The sequence below is a fragment of the Arachis ipaensis genome, chromosome B7 (assembly GCF_059453495.1).
Source record: "Arachis ipaensis isolate K30076 ecotype BB chromosome B7, ASM5945349v1, whole genome shotgun sequence".
Taxonomy (NCBI): Eukaryota; Viridiplantae; Streptophyta; class Magnoliopsida; order Fabales; family Fabaceae; genus Arachis; species Arachis ipaensis.
The window spans coordinates 50,547,184-50,560,845 of NC_142442.1; positions in this window are offsets into that span (position 1 = coordinate 50,547,184).

Genomic DNA, 13,662 nt, shown 5'->3' on the forward strand with positions numbered 1-13,662 from the left:
GAAATGGCATCCACAGTCAAAGCTGTGTGTGTGGCGCCACGTGTCTATAATTCTCAGCCACGTGGGTCCAGATGTTCCCAGATCCATCCCGAAGGTCATGGGGCCCTGCTCTCCCTTGTACTGAAGCACTGTTACTGCTGACTTGGGCCTTTCTGTAACTTTTCTTTTCCATGTTTTAGTTTTAAACAGTGTCTTGGTATCCAACTTCGATCGAGTTAATCTAGTAATTAGTTATTAATCTCCTTAAATAACTGTGAAGTTTGAATATTTTATGTATATATAATAATTTATTATTTAATAATAAATTTTTAAATAAAATTTTAATTTATAATAAATTAATTTTTAATTTGTCAAATAAAGAGATATTATAAGCAATAAAAAAATAAATCTTAGATTGCTATCGCCCAAAAAAAACTTGTACTGCATTATTCTTAGTTTTCTCTTTTTTTTTCGACGTTATTCATAATTTAAAGTAATAGCATTAGGTTTTTTAAAATTGAAGAGATATGTAAAATGACAAAATAAAAATTTAATTATTTTTAAATTAAGAAAGTGAAGTTCATACATAATCAAAATTACAAATTCAATAGTTATTAAATCACCACATTCTCTTTTTACTAATATCTTTATTTTAGAAATATTTTTCCAATTTAATGTGGTAGATAGAATGGCAATTTAGCCAACCAGACCTGACTTGCCGCATTTTTCAACTATTAACAAAGGTGTTTTTTTTTTTACTAAAGATAGGAGGCTCGAACCCGCAACCTCTTAATTGAGTACAGGGAGACTGTGCCATTTGAGCTATAACTCATTGACAACAAAGGTGTTTGTTACAATACGATGATAAATTCATACGTACCGATACGTTTAAAATATGGATAAGTAGTAACAAGTTACGTGAAATTTATTTTTTACATCAACATTTAATTTTTTCTATTTCTTTATATATATTATATCACCACTTCTACTAAAACACCACTTTAATTAAATAAAATAAAAATATATTTTTTATTTAATTTTATAAAAAGACTTAAACATTCTTACTTTATTTGATTAGACAAAAATACCCTTTTAAATTAATCAAATTTTAGAATTCAACTAATCCTAATTTTATAGTTTCAAATAATTTAAACAACAAAACAAAAATATATAAAAAAAAAACAAAAATCAATCGTTATTCTTCTTCTCCAATCCCCCTAATCATTCGTGCCCCCTCTGAAGCAAAGCAAATCATTCGTGTCCCCTCTGAAGCAAAGCAAAACATATCAAAAAAACAAAAAATCAATCGTTCTTCATCTTCTCCAATTCCCCTAATCATTCGTCCCCCTCCCCTCTGAAGCAAAGCAGTGAAAAGTCCCAAACCAAAACGGCAAAATCCTAGCCCTAGGTTCTTTGCCGCCGCCGTCCCCAAGCTCAGCGCTTCCGCTTCTTCCTCTTCCCTCTGTCCGGAACCCAGGTAGCTCGGCACGTCGTCCCCATCCTCGCTGGCTTCTCTGTCCGTGGCTTGAAGCATCTCGTCATCGGGTCACCGCTTGCCGTCGTCTCTGCTCTCGCCGTCGTGTTGCCGGTTGCCGCCATGTCTCCGTTGAAGGTTAGTGGCCCTGCTTTTAATTTTGCTCTGGTTGGTGAATGCTCGATTTTTTTTTCTTCTCTTTAATTTATAAATTTTTTGTTCAAATGTTGTTGTAATGTTTGTTGTTGTGTTGTAATTGTTAGGTTGTTGAATGATTATTTCATCTTCATCATCGTCATCATCAACAATGTCACTTCTTAGATTTATTGGATGACTTTTCAATTTCTTCAATTTCCTGTTGTTGAGTGATTTTATCTTTCTATTCTATTGCTACTTTTGATTGTCTTTCTTTCTGCTCGTCTTCTAAGTCCGGCCTCCAAGAAAGCTTTTTCATTTTAGATTTACTTTTTTTCAATAATTCTATGTGTAATTTTCATTCTGTAGGAGTAAACTACACTTTTTCTCTCTGAAGTTATGTGATAATTATTACATTTTATCTTTTACTTTATTATGCTTATACAGACACCATAACTATAGCAAGTGAACTAATTTGAACAAATATTAACAAATATTGACATTCGAACAAACAGGGTGAGCTATTGTTATGTTTATTGCGCTGTTTGCTATCCACAACTCTATATTGTGTCACAATGGGTTGGCTTTTTCTTAAAAAAATTTGGTGATTATTTTTTCTGTAAGACTGAAATTCAATGGCACCTAGGGAAATGCTTGACGCAAAAGATTCTTAAGAAAAAGCCCTAGAAGGGTTCAAAGAATGCAAAACATATTACAAAGACTGAAAACTATGAGAGTTTCTTCAATTTCTTCAATCCACCACAAGTTCTTGAAGATGATGAAGATATTGATGAAGATATGGTAAATCTTTTTATTTTATTTTATTTACTTTTTACAGTAATTTTTTATGAAAGTCTTTAGTTTGAATCTTTAAGAGGAACACAAGTAGAAGTAAAAAATCTGTAAATTTGAAAACCTGCTATTTAGCTGTTAGATATGACCAGATTATTTTCCAGAGCTAATTAATGTTCTCTTTAACAGGCCGAGGAACTTCATAATCAAATGGAGCAAGACTATGACATTGGGTGAGCTTACTTGTTTCCCTCCATTCCCTCTGATAATTTTCGATGTTGTTTTCTGAATCCAGGATTGATGAATTCTCATATCACACTTGTTCAAGTCAACAATAAGGGATAAGATTATACCTCATGCTGTGTCATGGTTTACTGGTGAGGCCATTCAGGGAGAGGAGTTTGGAGACCTGGAAGATAATGATGAAGACGACATTGAAGAGGATGATGATGATGAAGAAGATGAGGATGAGGATGAAGAAAACCAAGACAAAAAAGAAGGTATTTCATGTTAATTACTTTGAAATGTTGAAACACTTGTATTTCTTTAGTTAGTTTTGTATCTAAAGTATTTTATTTCTTGCCATCACCTCCGCTGTGGCGATGATTTCGTTTGGAATGTCATTTTAGCCATCACATAAGGTAAGATAGTCAATTCTGTAATCTAAATTATAAATGAAATAGGGCTTGGTGTTGAGTCCCATAAGTTTCTTCTTTCTAACTTGTTTCAATGTTGGCTGGAAATTTTCAGAAAGGTGGAAGAGCACCGGCTGGTGAAGGTCAACAGGGTGAGCGACCTCCAGAGTGAAAGTAGTAGTAAAAGTTTATCTATTATGATTTATGCAGTAGCTGAAAGCTTTCTTGTTGGAGAATGTCTGTTGAAATAGTGTGGTTCATGCAATTTTGTTTTATGATGCTTAATTCATTTTTCTCTTTTAAGGTCTTGGTAGTTTGAATTGTTGGTCTCCATTCTCCTATTTTTCCTACATGTTTTGGAGAGAATGTTGTTATATAGTGTTAGGATGCTAGGATTGTTATTGTTGGACTTTGTATTTGTGTCTCGTATACTTCAAATATATAGTGGGAGTTTATGGTTTACTTGTTGCTATTGATTGTAAACCATTAAAGGATGTTCGCGGTTTTCTCTTCCTGTGGCCTGTGGCATTGTCTCACCGCACCTTGCTTATTGGTGTTAAGTGTTCTTTATAAAATTTGAGAGCTTTGTGGAATTCTATTGTTTAAAAATGAGTTCGGACTTTAAAATTAATTTTTCATCAGTAATTTTTTAGACATAACCGATCAAAAATGGTAGAATGCATTAGGTTCTTGTGCAATTTGGAGATATTGATTCATTAATTATGTTTCTTTCAGTACTTCTTTATTGGAACCACTAAGCTTAGATGCAACTTCATTAAGTTGAGCACTGTGATGGATGCCTCGAGAAAAAAATATAAAAAGACCAAACAGTTTCAGAGTGCATGGTGCAATCTCCGGTTCCCTATCCCTAGGATTTGAGATGGTGTTGTATTTAAGTATGTATTTCTGTAGGGAAAAAAAGAAAAGAAAAGAAAAGAAAAAAGAATGCTTGTGTATATCATCCCTACATGAATTGTACTGTAGTATAGTAGTAGTAGTAATAGGCTTCCTTTGTTAAAAAATATAAACATATTTGGAGTAATTTAATTCAAAATCTAACTTTATTATTTTCAAGTCACTATGGATGGTAAAATCTTTAGTCAAAAGTATTAGCATAAATTTGGGTACTCATTAGTTGTAATTTGAAAGTTATGTTATATCTGAGCATGTCTGCCTTCATGATAGCTCATCATAAGACTGCGTGATTTCGAAGTTGAGAATGAAAGATTAAAAATAGTTTCGATGAAGTTGAGAATGACATCAATTATATATACCAGGTATTAAAAAGTGCTCTTAGCACTTAAGCTAGACTGATAAACCACTATTTCATGGTTTATCTTATACTCATTTGAGTGGTTTTTTATCAACTCTTTACCCACTTATTCATACTATTTGCATGGTTTTACATTTGCCTTCCTAATTATGTGCTTTGATTGAAAACATGCTTCTTTGGACTTATAATTTCTAATATTAATCCTCTCTTATCACCATTAGATGCCTTGATATGTGTGTTAAGTGATTTCAGAGATTACAGGGCAGGAATGGCTCAGAGGATGGAAAGGAAGCATGCAAAACTGGAAGGAATACAAGAAGCTGGAGAAATTGCTAAGTTGTCCAGCCTGACCTCTTCGCACTCAAACAGCTATAACTTTAGCTACAGAGATCCAAACGACGCGGATCCAGTTGCGTTGGAAAGCTAATGTCCGGGGCTTCGATTTGATATATAATATTCCATAGTTGCTCTGACGCTAGGCGATGCGACCGCATACTCCATGCGGCCGCATAAAATCAGCGTGTTTGAATTCGCAACCAGCGAATTCTGGGCTGTTTCTGATCCAGTTTGCGGCCCAGAAAACACAGATTAGAGGCTATAAAGTGGGGGAATGCATCCATTCATAATCAAGCTTTCACATTCACAATTTTAGGAGTAGATGTAGTTTTTAGAGAGAGAGGTTCTCTCCTCTCTCTTAGGATTAGGATTTAGGACTTCTCTTAGTTTTAGGAGTGACTCTCAATCCCAGGTTCTTTATTTTTATTTATTTTTCCAATTAAACTTATGAACTTTTCCATGTTAGAATTGATTTCTTTATTTAATATTATTTGAGGTATTTCAGACTTATGATTCCTTTCTTTCATTATATAAATAATTTGGATTTTTTCCTTTTGGTTTTGGTTAAGAAATCAGTAACTCAGGAGTTATCCAATTCAACAGCATAATTGATAATTGTTATCTTGCCAATTGAATTGAACTTCAATAATCCCAATCTTTTCTTAGAAAATAAATAGGATTTGAAGATCAGACTAATTAGTCACTTGACTTTTCTTTACTTTAAGTAAGGGTTAACAAAGTGGAATTAAGATTCAATTTTCATCATCAATGATAAGGATAATTAAGACTGGACTTCCAATTTCTCATACCTTGCCAAGAGTTTATTTTTATTATTTTATCTTTCTTGTCATTCAACTAACTTTTTACCTTGATCCAAAACCCCAAAACACACTTTTTCATAACCAATAATAAGAACATACCTCCCTGCAATTCCTTGAGAAGACGACCCGAGGTTTAAATACTCGGTTATCAATTTTAAAAAAAAGGGGTTTGTTACTTGTGACAACCAAAACGTTTGTACGAAGGAATTTCTGTCGGTTTAGAGACTAGCTCTACAACACGACTGTTTTATTAAAATTATTTACTGGCAAAAATTCTAACGTCAAAATAGCGCCGTTGCTGGGGAATTGCAAACGTGTGCCTTATTATTGGTTATTGTAAATATTTTATTTTTGCTTGTTTATTTGTTTTTATTTTTGTTTTTATTTTTGCTTTTTCTTAAGTTAAGAAGTTATTGGTTTTTATTTTAAAATTTTTATTTTATCTTGTCTTATTTCAAAAATCAAATTTCAAATTCAAAATTTAAATAACCTTTTAATTTAAATTTGTTTTTATTTTTGTTTTTAATTTTTATTTGCTACTATGAACTCTCACCCCTTTGGCTATGAGTCTGGTTACAATTATAGTGCAGGAAGACGAAATTACAATGAGAACAGGCATCAAGGTTGGAACAATCAAAGATGGGAGGAGCCACAAGGATTTGATCAACCTTCTTGGCAACAACCACCTCCAATGGATTATCAACAACCACCACCATATGCCTATAAACCCTTTCCTCAACATGACTTTGAACCGCCATACTCACAAGCCACCTACAACCATTCACCTCCATATGACCCTAACCCGTATCCACCATACCAACCACCTTATGAGCCAAATGAACCATACACAGAACCACCACCTTTCCAACACAACTACTCTTATGAACCACCACCTCAATATTCACCATCTCCATATCATTATCAAGATGAACCACCTTCCTATTATAAACCCTCTCTCCCAACCAATGAATTCTCATATCCACCCCAACCTCCAATGGATAACAGACTTCGTGTTATTCTTCAAAGGCAAGAAAGGATGAATAAGAGTGTGCAAAATTTCGCGGCCACCTTTGGCGAGTTAGTGAATAAAATAGCTTCCCAATATCTGAACACTCAAGAAACTCCCATGGCTACATGTGGAGAATCAAAAGAAGAGCAAAGCATGAAGGAGACACTAGAAACTTCGGTGGACAATGAGGAACATGGCTTTGTATTGGAACAAGTGGAGGAAGCCATAATAGTTGCAGAGGAAGAAGTGGTTGAAGACTTAGGAGATGCTGAACCTCCATGGGAAAGTCAAGACATAGAACCTCCTTCCAAGACAGTTGTATTTGATGTTAAGGAGGGTGTACAACCTCCAGGGCATATCATAGTTGAAGACTTGGAAGAGGTTGGTCAAGAGATGGAGAGTAAAGAAGAAAAAGCACAACCTCCCATGCCCTTGGTAAGTAATGAAGAAGAGATTGAATTGGAAGAAAGCTACCAAGAGGAAGAGGTTGAAATTGAAGAAGCTTGCAAAAATGTGGAAGTTGTCAAAGAGCACAAGGGAGTGGAGCTTAAAATTACCTTGCCAAAGTTATTGGAGACCCCTCCCCCTAAGTTACCATCATCTTTCACAACATTCAAGTGGGTAAAATTCATATCCCTCAGCTTTCTAATTCCACTTGAATATGGGCTACTGGAGACGGATGGTCAACTTAGAGCTCTTTGTGGCATTAAGAGTAAGAGGAAGATGGTTAGTGGTTGGAATTATCAAGCAAGGTTCAACATGGTTGTGTGCTCAAAGTTTAAACACAAAGGTTGGTGTAGAGCTCAACTGAATGGGTCTAGGAAGTTGTTTGGCCACTTTAGCGAGAATTCAGATTGCTTGCTACCCGGATGGAATCATGATGATCAACACAAAGACGGGTGTAAAAGCAAAATTTGGGATCCTGGAATCTGCTCTGACATCTGTCACCCCGGGAGCCTAGGAATCTGTTTGAAGCTTCTTAAAGGCTTTACATGCCTAGTTTGGGACCTCGGAGGTTACTGGAAATACAAACATTGGTGGAGATTCCTGGATGAGTTCAAACACAAGCCACCATAACAGGAAACTCACCAAATGTCCAACTTAAGGACTTTAACTAAAAGTGTTAGGTGGGAGACAACCCACCATGGTATGATCGTTCCTTTTTCATTTTTATTTAGTTTTATTTGTTTTCGAGTTTTATTTTATTTTTATTGAACCTGGAGTTTTGTATAACATTCATATTAGCATTGCATTCTGCATACTGCATTATTTAAAAAAAAAAACAACACGCACGCGATGCGGCAGCGTCGCTGACGCGTCCGCGTCACTAGTGCGTTGGGGAGAAAAGAATTGAACAGAGAGTCACGCAAAAGCGTGGCTGGAGGCGCGCCTTTAGCATAATTTGACCCCACGCGACCGCGTGTCCCACGCGGCCGCATGCCATGAAAATCGACGTAACAAGAGTGTATGGCCGAAAGTTGAGTTGGAATTGGGCTGGACTCGTGCTGGAAGCCCAAGCCTTCCGACGCAAACGCGTGCCCCACGCGGCCGCGTCGTTTTTCAAAAACGGCCATCCACGCGATCGCGTCACCCAAAATTTGGCAAAATAATATTTTGAACAGAGAGTTGTGCGAGCGCGAGGCTGCCCTCGCGCCAGTACCATAAAACGTGTCACGCGACCGCGTGACCGACGCGACCGCATCGATTAACTTATAGCGCAAGTCACGCGACCGCGTGCCCACGCGTCTGCGTCGCTTGCGCCGCACAGCTTATCCATATCAGCCAAAAATCTTATCTTTTCTTCCACAATCCTAATTTTTCCTCCCTCATTTCTTATTTACTTATTCTCCCCTTCTTTCCTTTCTCATTCTTCTTATTTTTTTCTTTATTTTAATTTATTTGCATACTTTCATTCATTGCATTATTTTCATTGGTGTTAGAAATTTATTTGGAACATGTTAGTTTGAAAGACTTGGTAATCTAACTTGGACATTGAATGATTGATCTATGCTACTCATGCCTTTGCCAGCATGCCAATAAACACCTTGCATTCACTTGTTATCATATGCACTACCTATTTTCCATTGATGACTTTTCACATGTACTCATGAGCGTGTATTAACATCATTCTTCTTTATTGTGCATTGATTACCACCTTTCCCGCTCTCTTCCTTGCTCTAACCCTTAACTTTAAAAGTCACTTTCTTTTTCCCCTTTCAGGATGGCCACCAAGAAGGGTAAAAAGAAAGCTACTCCCAAATCACCGGCAAGGAAAGGAACAAAGAGAGCCCCAGTTGAAGCAACCCGTCCACTTGTATATCTTAGCATGCACCGAGGACGGTGCAATCTTTAAGTGTGGGGAGGTCGATACCAATCTCCATGGGTTAGTATTTTCTTATCAACAACAATATTTTAATTTCTTTGTTAGTTGTTGCATTTGCATGTTTGATTGCATATTTATTTGATTTTGTGTATTTAGTTATTACTTGGTTAAAGTAATAAATTTCTTTTTAAGACCCTATTTTTGAAAAATTTCACTAATTTAATTTGAAAATTTTTTGTTAAATTTGTTTGAAGTTGTATTTGGAACATGATTTTTGAGCCAAAGAACACACAACCTGTGAGATTTTGAGCTTATTTATATGGTTACATGATTTAACCATAAATATTTTATCCTTGTGTGTTTTCTTCTCTATAATTGTGATCTTTACTTTGTTTCAGTCTGTATGTCCAATATTTAGTGTATTTACATGTTTGCATATGATTGAGGCTATTGTTTAATTTTAGCTCACTTATCCCAAATAAGCCTACCCTTTAAATCACCCTTGTCAGCCACTTTGAGCCTTTTAATCCCCATTTGTTCTATATTTTACCACATCACTAGCCTTAAGCGGAAAACAAATTAATTATCCCAATTGAATCTTTGGTTAGCTTAAGATAGAGATTGTGTATCAACTAAGTGTGGGAAAATTGTGGGAACATGGGTTAATAAGGGAATGTAACATGTTTCTAATTTATTTGAATATTGGGAATTTGGGAACCTACTCATGAAAAACCAAAATAGAAAAATAATAGAAAATCCATGTGCATTGATAAGTTATGTTTATTTCTCTACAAAAAAAAAGAAAAGAAAAGAAAAAAATCCAAAAATATTCAATGAATAAGTAAATAAATAAGGGGACAAAATTACCCCAATGCTAAGTTAATAAAAAGATCAATGCACATGTGATAAAAGTAAAGAAATATCAAAATTTTGGTACATGAGTATGGGAATCATACAAAAGTGGGAATTATGGGTAGCTAGGCATGAATTTAAAAGTATATAGAGTATATGTATATTAGGTGAGAGCTTAGGATAATTAAAGATTCATATTATAGCTCACTTGGCCATACATATATCCTTTACCTTTACCTCAGCCCCATTACAACCCTGAAAAGACCTCATGATGTTTGCATTGGTACATTACATATTTGTTGATTGGTTAGATGAAGAACAAAGTTTTAGAAAGCATGACTAGAGAAGAGTAGAGTGATTGACCCTAGACACTTGAGAGTTAGAGTGATATACACTACCAATAAGGGTTCAGTGCTTAATTCTATGTTCCCTGCTTTCATAAGCTATCTTCTTACAAGTTTATTTGCTTTTTATTGTATGATTTGAATTAGTGAAATCTGATTTATGTTTGTCTTGAAAGATTTGTTTACTTTTAACCAAGTAGGTAGAATCATTTTACATGTAGTTGCATTCATATAGGTAGGTTGCATTTCATACTCTCTATCATTCCTCTTCATCTTTATAGCTTCTCTTGAGCTTAGCATGAGGACATGCTAATGTTTAAGTGTGGGAGGTTGATAAACCACTATTTCATAGTTTATCTTGTGCTCATTTGAGTGGTTTTTATCAACTCTTTACCCACTTATTCATACTATTTGCATGGTTTTACATTTGTCTTCCTAATTATGTGCTTTGATTGAAAACATGCTTCTTTGGACTTATATTTTCTAATATTAATCCTCTCTTATCACCATTAGATGCCTTGATATGTGTGTTAAGTGATTTCAGAGATTACAGGGCAGGAATGGCTCAGAGGATGGAAAGGAAGCATGCAAAAGTGGAAGCAAAAGCTGGAGAAATTGCTAAACTGTCCAGCATGACCTCTTCGCACTCAAACGGCTATAACTTTAGCTGCAGAGGTCCAAACGACGCGGTTTTAGTTGCGTTGGAAAGCTAACGTCCGGGGCTTCGATTTGATATATAATATGCTATAGTTGCTCTGAAGCTAGGCGACGCGACCGCGTACTCCATGCGGCCGTGTCGCAGTGACGAAAATCAGCGTGTTTGAATTCGCAACCAGCGAATTCTGGGCTGTTTCTGATCCAGTTTGCGGCCCAGAAAACACAGATTAGAGGCTATAAAGTGGGGGAATGCATCCATTCATAATCAAGCTTTCACATTCACAATTTTAGGAGTAGATGTAGTTTTTAGAGAGAGAGGTTCTCTCCTCTCTCTTAGGATTAGGATTTAGGACTTCTCTTAGTTTTAGGAGTGACTCTCAATCCCAGGTTCTTTATTTTTATTTATTTTTCCAATTAAACTTATGAACTTTTCCATGTTAGAATTGATTTCTTTATTTAATATTATTTGAGGTATTTCAGACTTATGATTGCTTTCTTTCATTATATAAATAATTTGGATTTTTCCCTTTTAGTTTTGGTTAAGAAATCAGTAACTCAGGAGTTATCCAATTCAACAGCATAATTGATAATTGTTATCTTGCCAATTGAATTGAACTTCAATAATCCCAATCTTTTCTTAGGAAATAAATAGGATTTGAAGATCAGACTAATTAGTCACTTGACTTTTCTTTACTTTAAGTAAGGGTTAACAAAGTGGAATTAAGATTCAATTTTCATCATCATTGATAAGGATAATTAAGACTGGACTTCCAATTTCTCATACCTTGCCAAGAGTTTATTTTTATTATTTTATCTTTCTTGTCATTCAACTAACTTTTTACCTTGATCCAAAACCCCACAACACACTTTTTCATAACCAATAATAAGAACATACTTCCCTGCAATTCCTTGAGAAGACGACCTGAGGTTTAAATACTCGGTTATCAATTTAAAAAAAAGGGGTTTGTTACTTGTGACAACTAAAACGTTTGTACGAAGGGATTTCTGTCGGTTTAGAGACTAGCTCTACAACGTGACTGTTTTATTAAAATTCTTTACTGGCAAAAATCCTAACGTCATAGACCATCTTCAATACATGGCCAATTTGGACAAGTATAAACACGCAATTTTTCTCTGTTCTTGCCTTTCTCCTCATCTCTAAGTACATGGCCAATTTGGACAAGTATATCATAAGTCCTGTTTCTGATTTTTTTATTAACTTGCAAATATACTCTTCCAAATTTAGCACCACAACAGCCTTATGAAGTTGAATTAAGAAACTATTTTTAGGTGAATCTGATGTCCTTGCCAAATAACATTCCCAAGTGCTCCATATTAAAAAACTCATTGAAGAATGATCACCCACTGTTCATTGACATGATCAATCCAAGAACAACCACAACATACTATTAAAAAAAAGGGACCGACTAGGTAGTAAAATGAAGAAATAAATACATTAACAGAACAAGATTTTATTCAAAATCAGTGTCAATAACACAATAAAAACAACGTCGACAACATTTGTAATGATACGGCCTTATGAACCACCCCTAATTTTTATAAATTGATAGCACAAGCACTTGAAAGGGAGATATATTCAGCAATTTTAACATGCATAAATTAAAAATATAATATATAGATTATAACTCTATGGCTTTTTATTATTGATGACATCATTCAAAAGTCTAGCCCATGTATTGCTATCACTGGGTCCACTAGAATACGACGAGACATGAGAAAATTGAGGATATGATGTAATTCTGGCAGTAGAAGGATATTGGTTGAAGTACGCCATGCCATTTGGAACAGGATGAAAAGGAATAGGGAGGACTCCACCATAAGGTTGATAAGGATGGACCACTGGATAATGATGCATAGGATATTGTGGCAATCTTGGTTTGGTTGTGGCTGCATCTTGAACTTCTGCCACTTCTATTCCTGATGTGTTGGTCTTATCTTTTAATGTCTCTTGAGTTAGAGTGATTTCTTCGGTCTAAACATAAATCATAATTTTTAAATAATTATGATACAAAATTTAAAAAAAATAAATAAAGAAACTAGTCAGACAAGCTAGAGTCGAGTAAGACTTTTCTCAAAGTGTTGACCTCCCTTACCCTTAATCTCTCAGTTGCACTTATGGTATTGGATTAAAATAATTTAAATTCAAATTATGACTTTAATTTTCCTTCTTGAATTATCTAATATAAATTATTAGATATGCGAAATGTTACCTTTTGTCGACTTTTTTTGCCATTTGCTCTAATCTTCGGTGTCTCTGTCAATTTAGATACAGACTTCTTGCTTCCACCACCCTTGAATTTTTTGTAACAGAATAATAAGAAATAATATAAGCATTACGAGAATAATATGTTACAAATTTGAATTGAAATGACAATAAATTTGATAGATGGTATAACATAGACAAGTGCTTACTTTAAAATTATTGTTATTATGCACGGGTGTATTTCTACTGATTTTGTGTTCTGAGAGGGAGTCTGTTTATTGGCATCACATTCTTCAACCTGTTAAAAAAACTAAAAAATTGCTCAAAATATAGCAACTAAACATAAAAAGATTCATCAAAATCTGTGTGTAGAACCTAAAAGGCTAAAACATTTTGAAAGGTCTTCCATTAGATTTCTTTTCACCAATAATATATTGTCAAAAGACATTATATCCTTGTTAGAAGCTACTATCTATTTCCCCCACAAATAAAATATCTGATACAAGATGACAAGTATCCAAAAAAGGTTTGAAAACCAATAATAACCTTTGACAGATGTTAAAAAAAATAACTAATTAAAAGCACTTGTAATACAGAAATCAATAACATTTTGCTAAATTAGCTCTGGTACAGATTGAAGTATACATTCTCGTTTATCAAGTGAAGACTTTAACAAAAGGAAATGCATGTATATTATTTTCAATCTTACTGAAAACTTTAACCAAAGTTAAATTAAACTAAACATTATTAAAAATGAGGATTTCAACGAAGAAGGGGACAAAAGTACCTCTGGTTTGACATCATTAGG